At 40.8% G+C, this 14,154-nt stretch overlaps 14 non-coding genes across 14 annotated transcripts; 6 read left to right on the top strand and 8 right to left on the bottom strand.

The window, feature by feature from the left end:
• Window positions 1-749: 749 nt before the first annotated feature.
• TRNAS-GCU (transfer RNA serine (anticodon GCU)) lies at window positions 750-831 on the bottom strand. The gene has a single exon. It is a non-coding gene; the product is annotated as a tRNA-Ser (tRNA).
• Window positions 832-1,243: 412 nt separating this feature from the next.
• TRNAI-UAU (transfer RNA isoleucine (anticodon UAU)) lies at window positions 1,244-1,338 on the top strand. Its single transcript has 2 exons — window positions 1,244-1,281; window positions 1,303-1,338. It is a non-coding gene; the product is annotated as a tRNA-Ile (tRNA).
• Window positions 1,339-2,487: 1,149 nt separating this feature from the next.
• On the bottom strand, window positions 2,488-2,559 carry TRNAT-UGU (transfer RNA threonine (anticodon UGU)). Its single transcript has one exon. It is a non-coding gene; the product is annotated as a tRNA-Thr (tRNA).
• A 1,083-nt stretch (window positions 2,560-3,642) lies between these two features.
• On the top strand, window positions 3,643-3,737 carry TRNAI-UAU (transfer RNA isoleucine (anticodon UAU)). The gene is made up of 2 exons: window positions 3,643-3,680; window positions 3,702-3,737. It is a non-coding gene; the product is annotated as a tRNA-Ile (tRNA).
• A 1,149-nt stretch (window positions 3,738-4,886) lies between these two features.
• TRNAT-UGU (transfer RNA threonine (anticodon UGU)) lies at window positions 4,887-4,958 on the bottom strand. Its single transcript has one exon. It is a non-coding gene; the product is annotated as a tRNA-Thr (tRNA).
• A 1,083-nt stretch (window positions 4,959-6,041) lies between these two features.
• Window positions 6,042-6,136, top strand: TRNAI-UAU (transfer RNA isoleucine (anticodon UAU)). Its single transcript has 2 exons — window positions 6,042-6,079; window positions 6,101-6,136. It is a non-coding gene; the product is annotated as a tRNA-Ile (tRNA).
• A 1,160-nt stretch (window positions 6,137-7,296) lies between these two features.
• TRNAT-UGU (transfer RNA threonine (anticodon UGU)) lies at window positions 7,297-7,368 on the bottom strand. The gene has a single exon. It is a non-coding gene; the product is annotated as a tRNA-Thr (tRNA).
• Window positions 7,369-7,957: 589 nt separating this feature from the next.
• TRNAS-GCU (transfer RNA serine (anticodon GCU)) lies at window positions 7,958-8,039 on the bottom strand. Its single transcript has one exon. It is a non-coding gene; the product is annotated as a tRNA-Ser (tRNA).
• A 412-nt stretch (window positions 8,040-8,451) lies between these two features.
• Window positions 8,452-8,546, top strand: TRNAI-UAU (transfer RNA isoleucine (anticodon UAU)). The gene is made up of 2 exons: window positions 8,452-8,489; window positions 8,511-8,546. It is a non-coding gene; the product is annotated as a tRNA-Ile (tRNA).
• Window positions 8,547-10,367: 1,821 nt separating this feature from the next.
• TRNAS-GCU (transfer RNA serine (anticodon GCU)) lies at window positions 10,368-10,449 on the bottom strand. The gene has a single exon. It is a non-coding gene; the product is annotated as a tRNA-Ser (tRNA).
• Window positions 10,450-10,861: 412 nt separating this feature from the next.
• TRNAI-UAU (transfer RNA isoleucine (anticodon UAU)) lies at window positions 10,862-10,956 on the top strand. Its single transcript has 2 exons — window positions 10,862-10,899; window positions 10,921-10,956. It is a non-coding gene; the product is annotated as a tRNA-Ile (tRNA).
• Window positions 10,957-12,116: 1,160 nt separating this feature from the next.
• On the bottom strand, window positions 12,117-12,188 carry TRNAT-UGU (transfer RNA threonine (anticodon UGU)). The gene has a single exon. It is a non-coding gene; the product is annotated as a tRNA-Thr (tRNA).
• Window positions 12,189-12,777: 589 nt separating this feature from the next.
• Window positions 12,778-12,859, bottom strand: TRNAS-GCU (transfer RNA serine (anticodon GCU)). The gene has a single exon. It is a non-coding gene; the product is annotated as a tRNA-Ser (tRNA).
• A 412-nt stretch (window positions 12,860-13,271) lies between these two features.
• On the top strand, window positions 13,272-13,366 carry TRNAI-UAU (transfer RNA isoleucine (anticodon UAU)). Its single transcript has 2 exons — window positions 13,272-13,309; window positions 13,331-13,366. It is a non-coding gene; the product is annotated as a tRNA-Ile (tRNA).
• Window positions 13,367-14,154: the final 788 nt, after the last annotated feature.

The following is a 14,154-nucleotide window of genomic DNA, read 5'->3' as shown; positions in this document are numbered from 1 at the left end:
GGGAAGCTTGGCAATAAGCAATCCTAAACAAGGTGTGACTCCAGGGAAGAATGACTTGAAAACAACATACAGAAAGAGTCATGTAAAAAGGCCCTGATGAGGCTTGAACTCATAACCCCTGGTTTACAAGACCAGTGCTCTGCCACTGAGCTACAAGGCCAGTCTGCACGCAGGATGTAAATTGCAACATGTATTCTTACTGAGGTATGAATATATCTATGATTTTGAGACTCTGAATGGAAACGTAGTTGCATATGAATGTCCACGTGTGCGCACACATTGAAGACCATGCTTAAGGCACTTTTTTTGGAAGTATGAAAAACTACATTTTCATATGAGAAAATAAGAGTTTTCGCATTCAAGACCATACCGATAGCTCTAGTTAGTATGTCTGCAATCAGTGACATATAGAGAACCCACTTATTAGAAGTGATCTGTCTCTGTGGGGCAGACATATGTTAACAGTCATTCATTTGAGACGGCCTAAACTTTAGGAGTAAGAGCTGCTTTCTTATCAATCTATTTATCCAAACTGGTTAATAAGCCAGGAGTGAGTGAAAGGCAATCCTCTGGAAACTCCATGAAAGATCTAATTTCTATTACGCACAAAATACTTCACTTTATTTGACATATTTGTTAAAATGGAACAGTCAGATGATCCCATCTAGCAGATCCTGGCTCTGTCTTGAAAGAGAGTGTAATTATACTACAAGAAATGCTGGCCATCAAAAGAGACTCTGATGGCTTTCCGACGAAGGTGGGATTCGAACCCACGCGTGCAGAGCACAATGGATTAGCAGTCCATCGCCTTAACCACTCGGCCACCTCGTCTGCCCTACAGCCCCATCTGAAACCTTGCTTCACAAAAGGTACTGAAGTGTCAATATACTGTACCTAAAAAAGAAAAAAACAGCTGAGGCAAGATCTCACATTCCACGTCTTCCCCCAATCAGGGACCTACATTTCATTTTTGGGAAATTCTTACTATGTGCTAATTACAAATATTCATAAGATTCCCCTAGACTTTGTCAGAACTGTCAAGATATAATTCTATGGGGTTTTGAATAGACAGAGCATATGTTATAGGACAATTATAGAATCTATTCCGTTTGGACTGTATTTTTAATAGTCATGATAACATGCTAGCATGTGAGTCGATCTTGCAAAGTGAATGATGGAGCAGTGTCTGTCATCTACTTGGTCAGCTGTAGATGGCTCACCTGGGGAGATGTGAAAATAGAGAGCTCCAGTGGCGCAATCGGTTAGCGCGCGGTACTTATACAGCAGTACTTGCACTGAGCCATGCCGAGGTTGTGAGTTCGAGCCTCACTTGGAGCAGCCGTGTTGTTTTTCATAAACCATTTCACAAAAAGTAAAGTTTAAACTCAGAGTATGGACGGCCCTTGCTAGAGAGTCTTTACTTCTTATAGGATCTACGTGTCCTACTCCTCTGGGTGCCAAATATCACATATCCTCCGCGATGCTGAGTTTAAACATTCCATGATGTGCCATCTTGCATTTCATGCAAACACCACATCAGTGCATTTAAAAATACATTTGTAGAATAATAAATATGATGAAAACAGTGTTCTCACATGATAACCATAAACTGAAGAGCTGCAAAAAATGCTGTATCAGCTACTTACAATAAAAGGTGACTCGAAAAAACTAGCAAAAGAAGAGCATCATCATATTATAGGTTCTATTCACCATCTTGAGTTGCACCATAGCAGCTTATGGTGCTTTTCTGCTCAGAGTGTGCCTCCAATCCCACATTCATTTTTAATTTCTTTGCAGTTTAAAAAACAACAATTACTGCTCGAAGTTCACTTTTCAAAACCATTCAACCTATTAAATGTATTTCTCTAACCTATGAATGTGGTCCATGTTCACTTTTCCTCATCTTCATCTCGATACTCCTTTCCCAGAAACCAGGTTCACTTCTTCATTCAACCCACCCATCCAAGGTCACCAAATCTTTGAAGCAAGTCTGCCTATTCTCCCTTTCTCTCTATGTACAAGATACCTTGTATCATTTGAATGGACAGCAGGAGAGAAGGATATTTATGGTGAGTGGGGGTGGGGTTTTGAGGAGTAACCTCATTTGCCTAAGAGCCGGGGTATCTGGGAAAAAAAGTATTTTATGGAGGAAGACTTTCACATCTCCTTGGTGAAATTTGTAGGGCCTTATAACATCCTTTCTGTGGATGCAGATTCAGTCGGAACAGAGGTCCTAGTCCTCGCTCTGCCTTTCAAAGGAACTGTAAATATGCATGGCTTATTTGGCTTTGCCCGGCAGGGTGAGAATGGCATTTGTCAGGCGATCGGAAGGGGTGAGGCAATAATTTATAATTCAATGATCTTCATGATATTTTCTTGATAATATGAAAGCAGGAAAGGGAAGCTTGGCAATAAGCAATCCTAAAGCAAGGTGTGACTCCAGGGAAGAATGACTTGAAAACAACATACAGAAAGACTCATGTAAAAAGGCCCTGATGAGGCTTGAACTCATGACCCCTGGTTTACAAGACCAGTGCTCTGCCACTGAGCTACAAGGCCAGTCTGCACGCAGGATGTAAATTGCAACATGTATTCTTACTGAGGTATGAATATATCTATGATTTTGAGACTCTGTATGGAAACGTAGTTGCATATGAATGTCCACGTGCGCGCACACATTGAAGACCATGCTTAAGGCACTTTTTTTGGAAGTATGAAAAACTACATTTTCATATGAGAAAATAAGAGTTTTCGCATTCAAGACCATACCGATAGCTCTAGTTAGTATGTCTGCAATCAGTGACATATAGAGAACCCACTTATTAGAAATGATCTGTCTCTGTGGGGCAGACATATGTTAACAGTCATTCATTTGAGACGGCCTAAACTTTAGGAGTAAGAGCTGCTTTCTTATCAATCTATTTATCCAAACTGGTTAATAAGCCAGGAGTGAGTGAAAGGCAATCCTCTGGAAACTCCATGAAAGATCTAATTTCTATTACGCACAAAATACTTCACTTTATTTGACATATTTGTTAAAATGGAACAGTCAGATGATCCCATCTAGCGGATCCTGGCTCTGTCTTGAAAGAGAGTGTAATTATACTACAAGAAATGCTGGCCATCAAAAGAGACTCTGATGGCTTTCCGACGAAGGTGGGATTCGAACCCACGCGTGCAGAGCACAAAGGATTAGCAGTCCATCGCCTTAACCACTCGGCCACCTCGTCTGCCCTACAGCCCCATCTGAAACCTTGCTTCACAAAAGGTACTGAAGTGTCAATATACTGTACCTAAAAAAGAAAAAAACAGCTGAGGCAAGATCTCACATTCCACGTCTTCCCCCAATCAGGGACCTACATTTCATTTTTGGGAAATTCTTACTATGTGCTAATTACAAATATTCATAAGATTCCCCTAGACTTTGTCAGAACTGTCAAGATATAATTCTATGGGGTTTTGAATAGACAGAGCATATGTTATAGGACAATTATAGAATCTATTCCGTTTGGACTGTATTTTTAATAGTCATGATAACATGCTAGCATGTGAGTCGATCTTGCACAGTGAATGATGGAGCAGTGTCTGTCATCTACTTGGTCAGCTGTAGATGGCTCACCTGGGGAGATGTGAAAATAGAGAGCTCCAGTGGCGCAATCGGTTAGCGCGCGGTACTTATACAGCAGTACTTGCACTGAGCCATGCCGAGGTTGTGAGTTCGAGCCTCACTTGGAGCAGCCGTGTTGTTTTTCATAAACCATTTCACAAAAAGTAAAGTTTAAACTCAGAGTATGGACGGCCCTTGCTAGAGAGTCTTTACTTCTTATAGGATCTACGTGTCCTACTCCTCTGGGTGCCAAATATCACATATCCTCCGCGATGCTGAGTTTAAACATTCCATGATGTGCCATCTTGCATTTCATGCAAACACCACATCAGTGCATTTAAAAATACATTTGTAGAATAATAAATATGATGAAAACAGTGTTCTCACATGATAACCATAAACTGAAGAGCTGCAAAAAATGCTGTATCAGCTACTTACAATAAAAGGTGACTCGAAAAAACTAGCAAAAGAAGAGCATCATCATATTATAGGTTCTATTCACCATCTTGAGTTGCACCATAGCAGCTTATGGTGCTTTTCTGCTCAGAGTGTGCCTCCAATCCCACATTCATTTTTAATTTCTTTGCAGTTTAAAAAACAACAATTACTGCTCGAAGTTCACTTTTCAAAACCATTCAACCTATTAAATGTATTTCTCTAACCTATGAATGTGGTCCATGTTCACTTTTCCTCATCTTCATCTCGATACTCCTTTCCCAGAAACCAGGTTCACTTCTTCATTCAACCCACCCATCCAAGGTCACCAAATCTTTGAAGCAAGTCTGCCTATTCTCCCTTTCTCTCTATGTACAAGATACCTTGTATCATTTGAATGGACAGCAGGAGAGAAGGATATTTATGGTGAGTGGGGGTGGGGTTTTGAGGAGTAACCTCATTTGCCTAAGAGCCGGGGTATCTGGGAAAAAAAGTATTTTATGGAGGAAGACTTTCACATCTCCTTGGTGAAATTTGTAGGGCCTTATAACATCCTTTCTGTGGATGCAGATTCAGTCGGAACAGAGGTCCTAGTCCTCGCTCTGCCTTTCAAAGGAACTGTAAATATGCATGGCTTATTTGGCTTTGCCCGGCAGGGTGAGAATGGCATTTGTCAGGCGATCGGAAGGGGTGAGGCAATAATTTATAATTCAATGATCTTCATGATATTTTCTTGATAATATGAAAGCAGGAAAGGGAAGCTTGGCAATAAGCAATCCTAAAGCAAGGTGTGACTCCAGGGAAGAATGACTTGAAAACAACATACAGAAAGACTCATGTAAAAAGGCCCTGATGAGGCTTGAACTCATGACCCCTGGTTTACAAGACCAGTGCTCTGCCACTGAGCTACAAGGCCAGTCTGCACGCAGGATGTAAATTGCAACATGTATTCTTACTGAGGTATGAATATATCTATGATTTTGAGACTCTGTATGGAAACGTAGTTGCATATGAATGTCCACGTGCGCGCACACATTGAAGACCATGCTTAAGGCACTTTTTTTGGAAGTATGAAAAACTACATTTTCATATGAGAAAATAAGAGTTTTCGCATTCAAGACCATACCGATAGCTCTAGTTAGTATGTCTGCAATCAGTGACATATAGAGAACCCACTTATTAGAAATGATCTGTCTCTGTGGGGCAGACATATGTTAACAGTCATTCATTTGAGACGGCCTAAACTTTAGGAGTAAGAGCTGCTTTCTTATCAATCTATTTATCCAAACTGGTTAATAAGCCAGGAGTGAGTGAAAGGCAATCCTCTGGAAACTCCATGAAAGATCTAATTTCTATTACGCACAAAATACTTCACTTTATTTGACATATTTGTTAAAATGGAACAGTCAGATGATCCCATCTAGCGGATCCTGGCTCTGTCTTGAAAGAGAGTGTAATTATACTACAAGAAATGCTGGCCATCAAAAGAGACTCTGATGGCTTTCCGACGAAGGTGGGATTCGAACCCACGCGTGCAGAGCACAAAGGATTAGCAGTCCATCGCCTTAACCACTCGGCCACCTCGTCTGCCCTACAGCCCCATCTGAAACCTTGCTTCACAAAAGGTACTGAAGTGTCAATATACTGTACCTAAAAAAGAAAAAAACAGCTGAGGCAAGATCTCACATTCCACGTCTTCCCCCAATCAGGGACCTACATTTCATTTTTGGGAAATTCTTACTATGTGCTAATTACAAATATTCATAAGATTCCCCTAGACTTTGTCAGAACTGTCAAGATATAATTCTATGGGGTTTTGAATAGACAGAGCATATGTTATAGGACAATTATAGAATCTATTCCGTTTGGACTGTATTTTTAATAGTCATGATAACATGCTAGCATGTGAGTCGATCTTGCACAGTGAATGATGGAGCAGTGTCTGTCATCTACTTGGTCAGCTGTAGATGGCTCACCTGGGGAGATGTGAAAATAGAGAGCTCCAGTGGCGCAATCGGTTAGCGCGCGGTACTTATACAGCAGTACTTGCACTGAGCCATGCCGAGGTTGTGAGTTCGAGCCTCACTTGGAGCAGCCGTGTTGTTTTTCATAAACCATTTCACAAAAAGTAAAGTTTAAACTCAGAGTATGGACGGCCCTTGCTAGAGAGTCTTTACTTCTTATAGGATCTACGTGTCCTACTCCTCTGGGTGCCAAATATCACATATCCTCCGCGATGCTCAGTTTAAACATTCCATGATGTGCCATCTTGCATTTCATGCAAACACCACATCAGTGCATTTAAAAATACATTTGTAGAATAATAAATATGATGAAAACAGTGTTCTCACATGATAACCATAAACTGAAGAGCTGCAAAAAATGCTGTATCAGCTACTTACAATAAAAGGTGACTCGAAAAAACTAGCAAAAGAAGAGCATCATCATATTATAGGTTCTATTCACCATCTTGAGTTGCACCATAGCAGCTTATGGTGCTTTTCTGCTCAGAGTGTGCCTCCAATCCCACATTCATTTTTAATTTCTTTGCAGTTTAAAAAACAACAATTACTGCTCGAAGTTCACTTTTCAAAACCATTCAACCTATTAAATGTATTTCTCTAACCTATGAATGTGGTCCATGTTCACTTTTCCTCATCTTCATCTCGATACTCCTTTCCCAGAAACCAGGTTCACTTCTTCATTCAACCCACCCATCCAAGGTCACCAAATCTTTGAAGCAAGTCTGCCTATTCTCCCTTTCTCTCTATGTACAAGATACCTTGTATCATTTGAATGGACAGCAGGAGAGAAGGATATTTATGGTGAGTGGGGGTGGGGTTTTGAGGAGTAACCTCATTTGCCTAAGAGCCGGGGTATCTGGGAAAAAAAGTATTTTATGGAGGAAGACTTTCACATCTCCTTGGTGAAATTTGTAGGGCCTTATAACATCCTTTCTGTGGATGCAGATTCAGTCGGAACAGAGGTCCTAGTCCTCGCTCTGCCTTTCAAAGGAACTGTAAATATGCATGGCTTATTTGGCTTTGCCCGGCAGGGTGAGAATGGCATTTGTCAGGCGTTCGTCAGGCGATCGGAAGGGGTGAGGCAATAATTTATAATTCAATGATCTTCATGATATTTTCTTGATAATATGAAAGCAGGAAAGGGAAGCTTGGCAATAAGCAATCCTAAAGCAAGGTGTGACTCCAGGGAACTATGACTTGAAAACAACATACAGAAAGACTCATGTAAAAAGGCCCTGATGAGGCTTGAACTCATGACCCCTGGTTTACAAGACCAGTGCTCTGCCACTGAGCTACAAGGCCAGTCTGCACGCAGGATGTAAATTGCAACATGTATTCTTACTGAGGTATGAATATATCTATGATTTTGAGACTCTGTATGGAAACGTAGTTGCATATGAATGTCCACGTGCGCGCACACATTGAAGACCATGCTTAAGGCACTTTTTTTGGAAGTATGAAAAACTACATTTTCATATGAGAAAATAAGAGTTTTCGCATTCAAGACCATACCGATAGCTCTAGTTAGTATGTCTGCAATCAGTGACATATAGAGAACCCACTTATTTGAAGTGATCTGTCTCTGTGGGGCAGACATATGTTAACAGTCATTCATTTGAGACGGCCTAAACTTTAGGAGTAAGAGCTGCTTTCTTATCAATCTATTTATCCAAACTGGTTAATAAGCCAGGAGTGAGTGAAAGGCAATCCTCTGGAAACTCCATGAAAGATCTAATTTCTATTACGCACAAAATACTTCACTTTATTTGACATATTTGTTAAAATGGAACAGTCAGATGATCCCATCTAGCGGATCCTGGCTCTGTCTTGAAAGAGAGTGTAATTATACTACAAGAAATGCTGGCCATCAAAAGAGACTCTGATGGCTTTCCGACGAAGGTGGGATTCGAACCCACGCGTGCAGAGCACAATGGATTAGCAGTCCATCGCCTTAACCACTCGGCCACCTCGTCTGCCCTACAGCCCCATCTGAAACCTTGCTTCACAAAAGGTACTGAAGTGTCAATATACTGTACCTAAAAAAGAAAAAAACAGCTGAGGCAAGATCTCACATTCCACGTCTTCCCCCAATCAGGGACCTACATTTCATTTTTGGGAAATTCTTACTATGTGCTAATTACAAATATTCATAAGATTCCCCTAGACTTTGTCAGAACTGTCAAGATATAATTCTATGGGGTTTTGAATAGACAGAGCATATGTTATAGGACAATTATAGAATCTATTCCGTTTGGACTGTATTTTTAATAGTCATGATAACATGCAAGCATGTGAGTCGATCTTGCACAGTGAATGATGGAGCAGTGTCTGTCATCTACTTGGTCAGCTGTAGATGGCTCACCTGGGGAGATGTGAAAAGAGAGAGCTCCAGTGGCGCAATCGGTTAGCGCGCGGTACTTATACAGCAGTACTTGGTCTGAGCCATGCCGAGGTTGTGAGTTCGAGCCTCACCTGGAGCAGCCGTGTTGTTTTTCATAAACCATTTCACAAAAAGTAAAGTTTAAACTCAGAGTATGGACGGCCCTTGCTAGAGAGTCTTTACTTCTTATAGGATCTACGTGTCCTACTCCTCTGGGTGCCAAATATCACATATCCTCCGCGATGCTCAGTTTAAACATTCCATGATGTGCCATCTTGCATTTCATGCAAACACCACATCAGTGCATTTAAAAATACATTTGTAGAATAATAAATATGATGAAAACAGTGTTCTCACATGATAACCATAAACTGAAGAGCTGCAAAAAATGCTGTATCAGCTACTTACAATAAAAGGTGACTCGAAAAAACTAGCAAAAGAAGAGCATCATCATATTAAAGGTTCTATTCACCATCTTGAGTTGCACCATAGCAGCTTATGGTGCTTTTCTGCTCAGAGTGTGCCTCCAATCCCACATTCATTTTTAATTTCTTTGCAGTTCAAAAAACAACAATTACTGCTCGAAGTTCACTTTTCAAAACCATTCAACCTATTAAATGTATTTCTCTAACCTATGAATGTGGTCCATGTTCACTTTTCCTCATCTTCATCTCGATACTCCTTTCCCAGAAACCAGGTTCACTTCTTCATTCAACCCACCCATCCAAGGTCACCAAATCTTTGAAGCAAGTCTGCCTATTCTCCCTTTCTCTCTATGTACAAGATACCTTGTATCATTTGAATGGACAGCAGGAGAGAAGGATATTTATGGTGAGTGTGGGTGGGGTTTTGAGGAGTAACCTCATTTGCCTAAGAGCCGGGGTATCTGGGAAAAAAAGTATTTTATGGGGGAAGACTTTCACATCTCCTTGGTGAAATTTGTAGGGCCTTATAACATCCTTTCTGTGGATGCAGATTCAGTCGGAACAGAGGTCCTAGTCCTCGCTCTGCCTTTCAAAGGAACTGTAAATATGCATGGCTTATTTGGCTTTGCCCGGCAGGGTGAGAATGGCGTTTGTCAGGCGTTCGTCAGGCGATCGGAAGGGGTGAGGCAATAATTTATAATTCAATGATCTTCATGATATTTTCTTGATAATATGAAAGCAGGAAAGGGAAGCTTGGCAATAAGCAATCCTAAAGCAAGGTGTGACTCCAGGGAACTATGACTTGAAAACAACATACAGAAAGAGTCATGTAAAAAGGCCCTGATGAGGCTTGAACTCATAACCCCTGGTTTACAAGACCAGTGCTCTGCCACTGAGCTACAAGGCCAGTCTGCACGCAGGATGTAAATTGCAACATGTATTCTTACTGAGGTATGAATATATCTATGATTTTGAGACTCTGTATGGAAACGTAGTTGCATATGAATGTCCACGTGCGCGCACACATTGAAGACCATGCTTAAGGCACTTTTTTTGGAAGTATGAAAAACTACATTTTCATATGAGAAAATAAGAGTTTTCGCATTCAAGACCATACCGATAGCTCTAGTTAGTATGTCTGCAATCAGTGACATATAGAGAACCCACTTATTAGAAGTGATCTGTCTCTGTGGGGCAGACATATGTTAACAGTCATTCATTTGAGACGGCCTAAACTTTAGGAGTAAGAGCTGCTTTCTTATCAATCTATTTATCCAAACTGGTTAATAAGCCAGGAGTGAGTGAAAGGCAATCCTCTGGAAACTCCATGAAAGATCTAATTTCTATTACGCACAAAATACTTCACTTTATTTGACATATTTGTTAAAATGGAACAGTCAGATGATCCCATCTAGCAGATCCTGGCTCTGTCTTGAAAGAGAGTGTAATTATACTACAAGAAATGCTGGCCATCAAAAGAGACTCTGATGGCTTTCCGACGAAGGTGGGATTCGAACCCACGCGTGCAGAGCACAATGGATTAGCAGTCCATCGCCTTAACCACTCGGCCACCTCGTCTGCCCTACAGCCCCATCTGAAACCTTGCTTCACAAAAGGTACTGAAGTGTCAATATACTGTACCTAAAAAAGAAAAAAACAGCTGAGGCAAGATCTCACATTCCACGTCTTCCCCCAATCAGGGACCTACATTTCATTTTTGGGAAATTCTTACTATGTGCTAATTACAAATATTCATAAGATTCCCCTAGACTTTGTCAGAACTGTCAAGATATAATTCTATGGGGTTTTGAATAGACAGAGCATATGTTATAGGACAATTATAGAATCTATTCCGTTTGGACTGTATTTTTAATAGTCATGATAACATGCTAGCATGTGAGTCGATCTTGCACAGTGAATGATGGAGCAGTGTCTGTCATCTACTTGGTCAGCTGTAGATGGCTCACTTGGGGAGATGTGAAAATAGAGAGCTCCAGTGGCGCAATCGGTTAGCGCGCGGTACTTATACAGCAGTACTTGCACTGAGCCATGCCGAGGTTGTGAGTTCGAGCCTCACTTGGAGCAGCCGTGTTGTTTTTCATAAACCATTTCACAAAAAGTAAAGTTTAAACTCAGAGTATGGACGGCCCTTGCTAGAGAGTCTTTACTTCTTATAGGATCTACGTGTCCTACTCCTCTGGGTGCCAAATATCACATATCCTCCGCGATGCTCAGTTTAAACATTCCATGATGTGCCATCTTGCATTTCATGCAAACACCACATCAGTGCATTTAAAAATACATTTGTAGAATAATAAATATGATGAAAACAGTGTTCTCACATGATAACCATAAACTGAAGAGCTGCAAAAAATGCTGTATCAGCTACTTACAATAAAAGGTGACTCGAAAAAACTAGCAAAAGAAGAGCATCATCATATTATAGGTTCTATTCACCATCTTGAGTTGCACCATAGCAGCTTATGGTGCTTTTCTGCTCAGAGTGTGCCTCCAATCCCACATTCATTTTTAATTTCTTTGCAGTTTAAAAAACAACAATTACTGCTCGAAGTTCACTTTTCAAAACCATTCAACCTATTAAATGTATTTCTCTAACCTATGAATGTGGTCCATGTTCACTTTTCCTCATCTTCATCTCGATACTCCTTTCCCAGAAACCAGGTTCACTTCTTCATTCAACCCACCCATCCAAGGTCACCAAATCTTTGAAGCAAGTCTGCCTATTCTCCCTTTCTCTCTATGTACAAGATACCTTGTATCATTTGAATGGACAGCAGGAGAGAAGGATATTTATGGTGAGTGGGGGTGGGGTTTTGAGGAGTAACCTCATTTGCCTAAGAGCCGGGGTATCTGGGAAAAAAAGTATTTTATGGGGGAAGACTTTCACATCTCCTTGGTGAAATTTGTAGGGCCTTATAACATCCTTTCTGTGGATGCAGATTCAGTCGGAACAGAGGTCCTAGTCCTCGCTCTGCCTTTCAAAGGAACTGTAAATATGCATGGCTTATTTGGCTTTGCCCGGCAGGGTGAGAATGGCATTTGTCAGGCGTTCGTCAGGCGATCGGAAGGGGTGAGGCAATAATTTATAATTCAATGATCTTCATGATATTTTCTTGATAATATGAAAGCAGGAAAGGAAAGCTTGGCAATAAGCAATCCTAAAGCAAGGTGTGACTCCAGGGAAGAATGACTTGAAAACAACATACAGAAAGACTCATGTAAAAAGGCCCTGATGAGGCTTGAACTCATGACCCCTGGTTTACAAGACCAGTGCTCTGCCACTGAGCTACAAGGCCAGTCTGCACGCAGGATGTAAATTGCAACATGTATTCTTACTGAGGTATGAATATATCTATGATTTTGAGACTCTGTATGGAAACGTAGTTGCATATGAATGTCCACGTGCGCGCACACATTGAAGACCATGCTTAAGGCACTTTTTCTGGAAGTATGAAAAACTACATTTTCATATGAGAAAATAAGAGTTTTCGCATTCAAGACCATACCGATAGCTCTAGTTAGTATGTCTGCAATCAGTGACATATAGAGAACCCACTTATTAGAAGTGATCTGTCTCTGTGGGGCAGACATATGTTAACAGTCATTCATTTGAGACGGCCTAAACTTTAGGAGTAAGAGCTGCTTTCTTATCAATCTATTTATCCAAACTGGTTAATAAGCCAGGAGTGAGTGAAAGGCAATCCTCTGGAAACTCCATGAAAGATCTAATTTCTATTACGCACAAAATACTTCACTTTATTTGACATATTTGTTAAAATGGAACAGTCAGATGATCCCATCTAGCGGATCCTGGCTCTGTCTTGAAAGAGAGTGTAATTATACTACAAGAAATGCTGGCCATCAAAAGAGACTCTGATGGCTTTCCGACGAAGGTGGGATTCGAACCCACGCGTGCAGAGCACAATGGATTAGCAGTCCATCGCCTTAACCACTCGGCCACCTCGTCTGCCCTACAGCCCCATCTGAAACCTTGCTTCACAAAAGGTACTGAAGTGTCAATATACTGTACCTAAAAAAGAAAAAAACAGCTGAGGCAAGATCTCACATTCCACGTCTTCCCCCAATCAGGGAACTACATTTCATTTTTGGGAAATTCTTACTATGTGCTAATTACAAATATTCATAAGATTCCCCTAGACTTTGTCAGAACTGTCAAGATTTAATTCTATGGGGTTTTGAATAGACAGAGCATATGTTATAGGACAATTATAGAATCTATTCCGTTTGGACTGTATTTTTAATAGTCATGATAACATGCAAGCATGTGAGTCGATCTTGCACAGTGAATGATGGAGCAGTGTCTGTCATCTACTTGGTCAGCTGTAGATGGCTCACCTGGGGAGATGTGAAAAGAGAGAGCTCCAGTGGCGCAATCGGTTAGCGCGCGGTACTTATACAGCAGTACTTGCACTGAGCCATGCCGAGGTTGTGAGTTCGAGCCTCACCTGGAGCAGCCGTGTTGTTTTTCATAAACCATTTCACAAAAAGTAAAGTTTAAACTCAGAGTATGGACGGCCCTTGCTAGAGAGTCTTTACTTCTTATAGGATCTACGTGTCCTACTCCTCTGGGTGCCAAATATCACATATCCTCCGCGATGCTCAGTTTAAACATTCCATGATGTGCCATCTTGCATTTCATGCAAACACCACATCAGTGCATTTAAAAATACATTTGTAGAATAATAAATATGATGAAAACAGTGTTCTCACATGATAACCATAAACTGAAGAGCTGCAAAAAATGCTGTATCAGCTACTTACAATAAAAGGTGACTCGAAAAAACTAGCAAAAGAAGAGCATCATCATATTAAAGGTTCTATTCACCATCTTGAGTTGCACCATAGCAGCTTATGGTGCTTTTCTGCTCAGAGTGTGCCTCCAATCCCACATTCATTTTTAATTTCTTTGCAGTTTAAAAAACAACAATTACTGCTCGAAGTTCACTTTTCAAAACCATTCAACCTATTAAATGTATTTCTCTAACCTATGAATGTGGTCCATGTTCACTTTTCCTCATCTTCATCTCGATACTCCTTTCCCAGAAACCAGGTTCACTTCTTCATTCAACCCACCCATCCAAGGTCACCAAATCTTTGAAGCAAGTCTGCCTATTCTCCCTTTCTCTCTATGTACAAGATACCTTGTATCATTTGAATGGACAGCAGGAGAGAAGGATATTTATGGTGAGTGGGGGTGGGGTTTTGAGGAGTAACCTCATTTGCCTAAGAGCCGGGGTATCT

This window comes from Triturus cristatus, chromosome 12, assembly GCF_964204655.1.
Source record: "Triturus cristatus chromosome 12, aTriCri1.1, whole genome shotgun sequence".
In the NCBI taxonomy this organism is placed as follows: Eukaryota; Metazoa; Chordata; class Amphibia; order Caudata; family Salamandridae; genus Triturus; species Triturus cristatus.
This window is presented reverse-complemented; position numbering and strand designations above follow the sequence as displayed.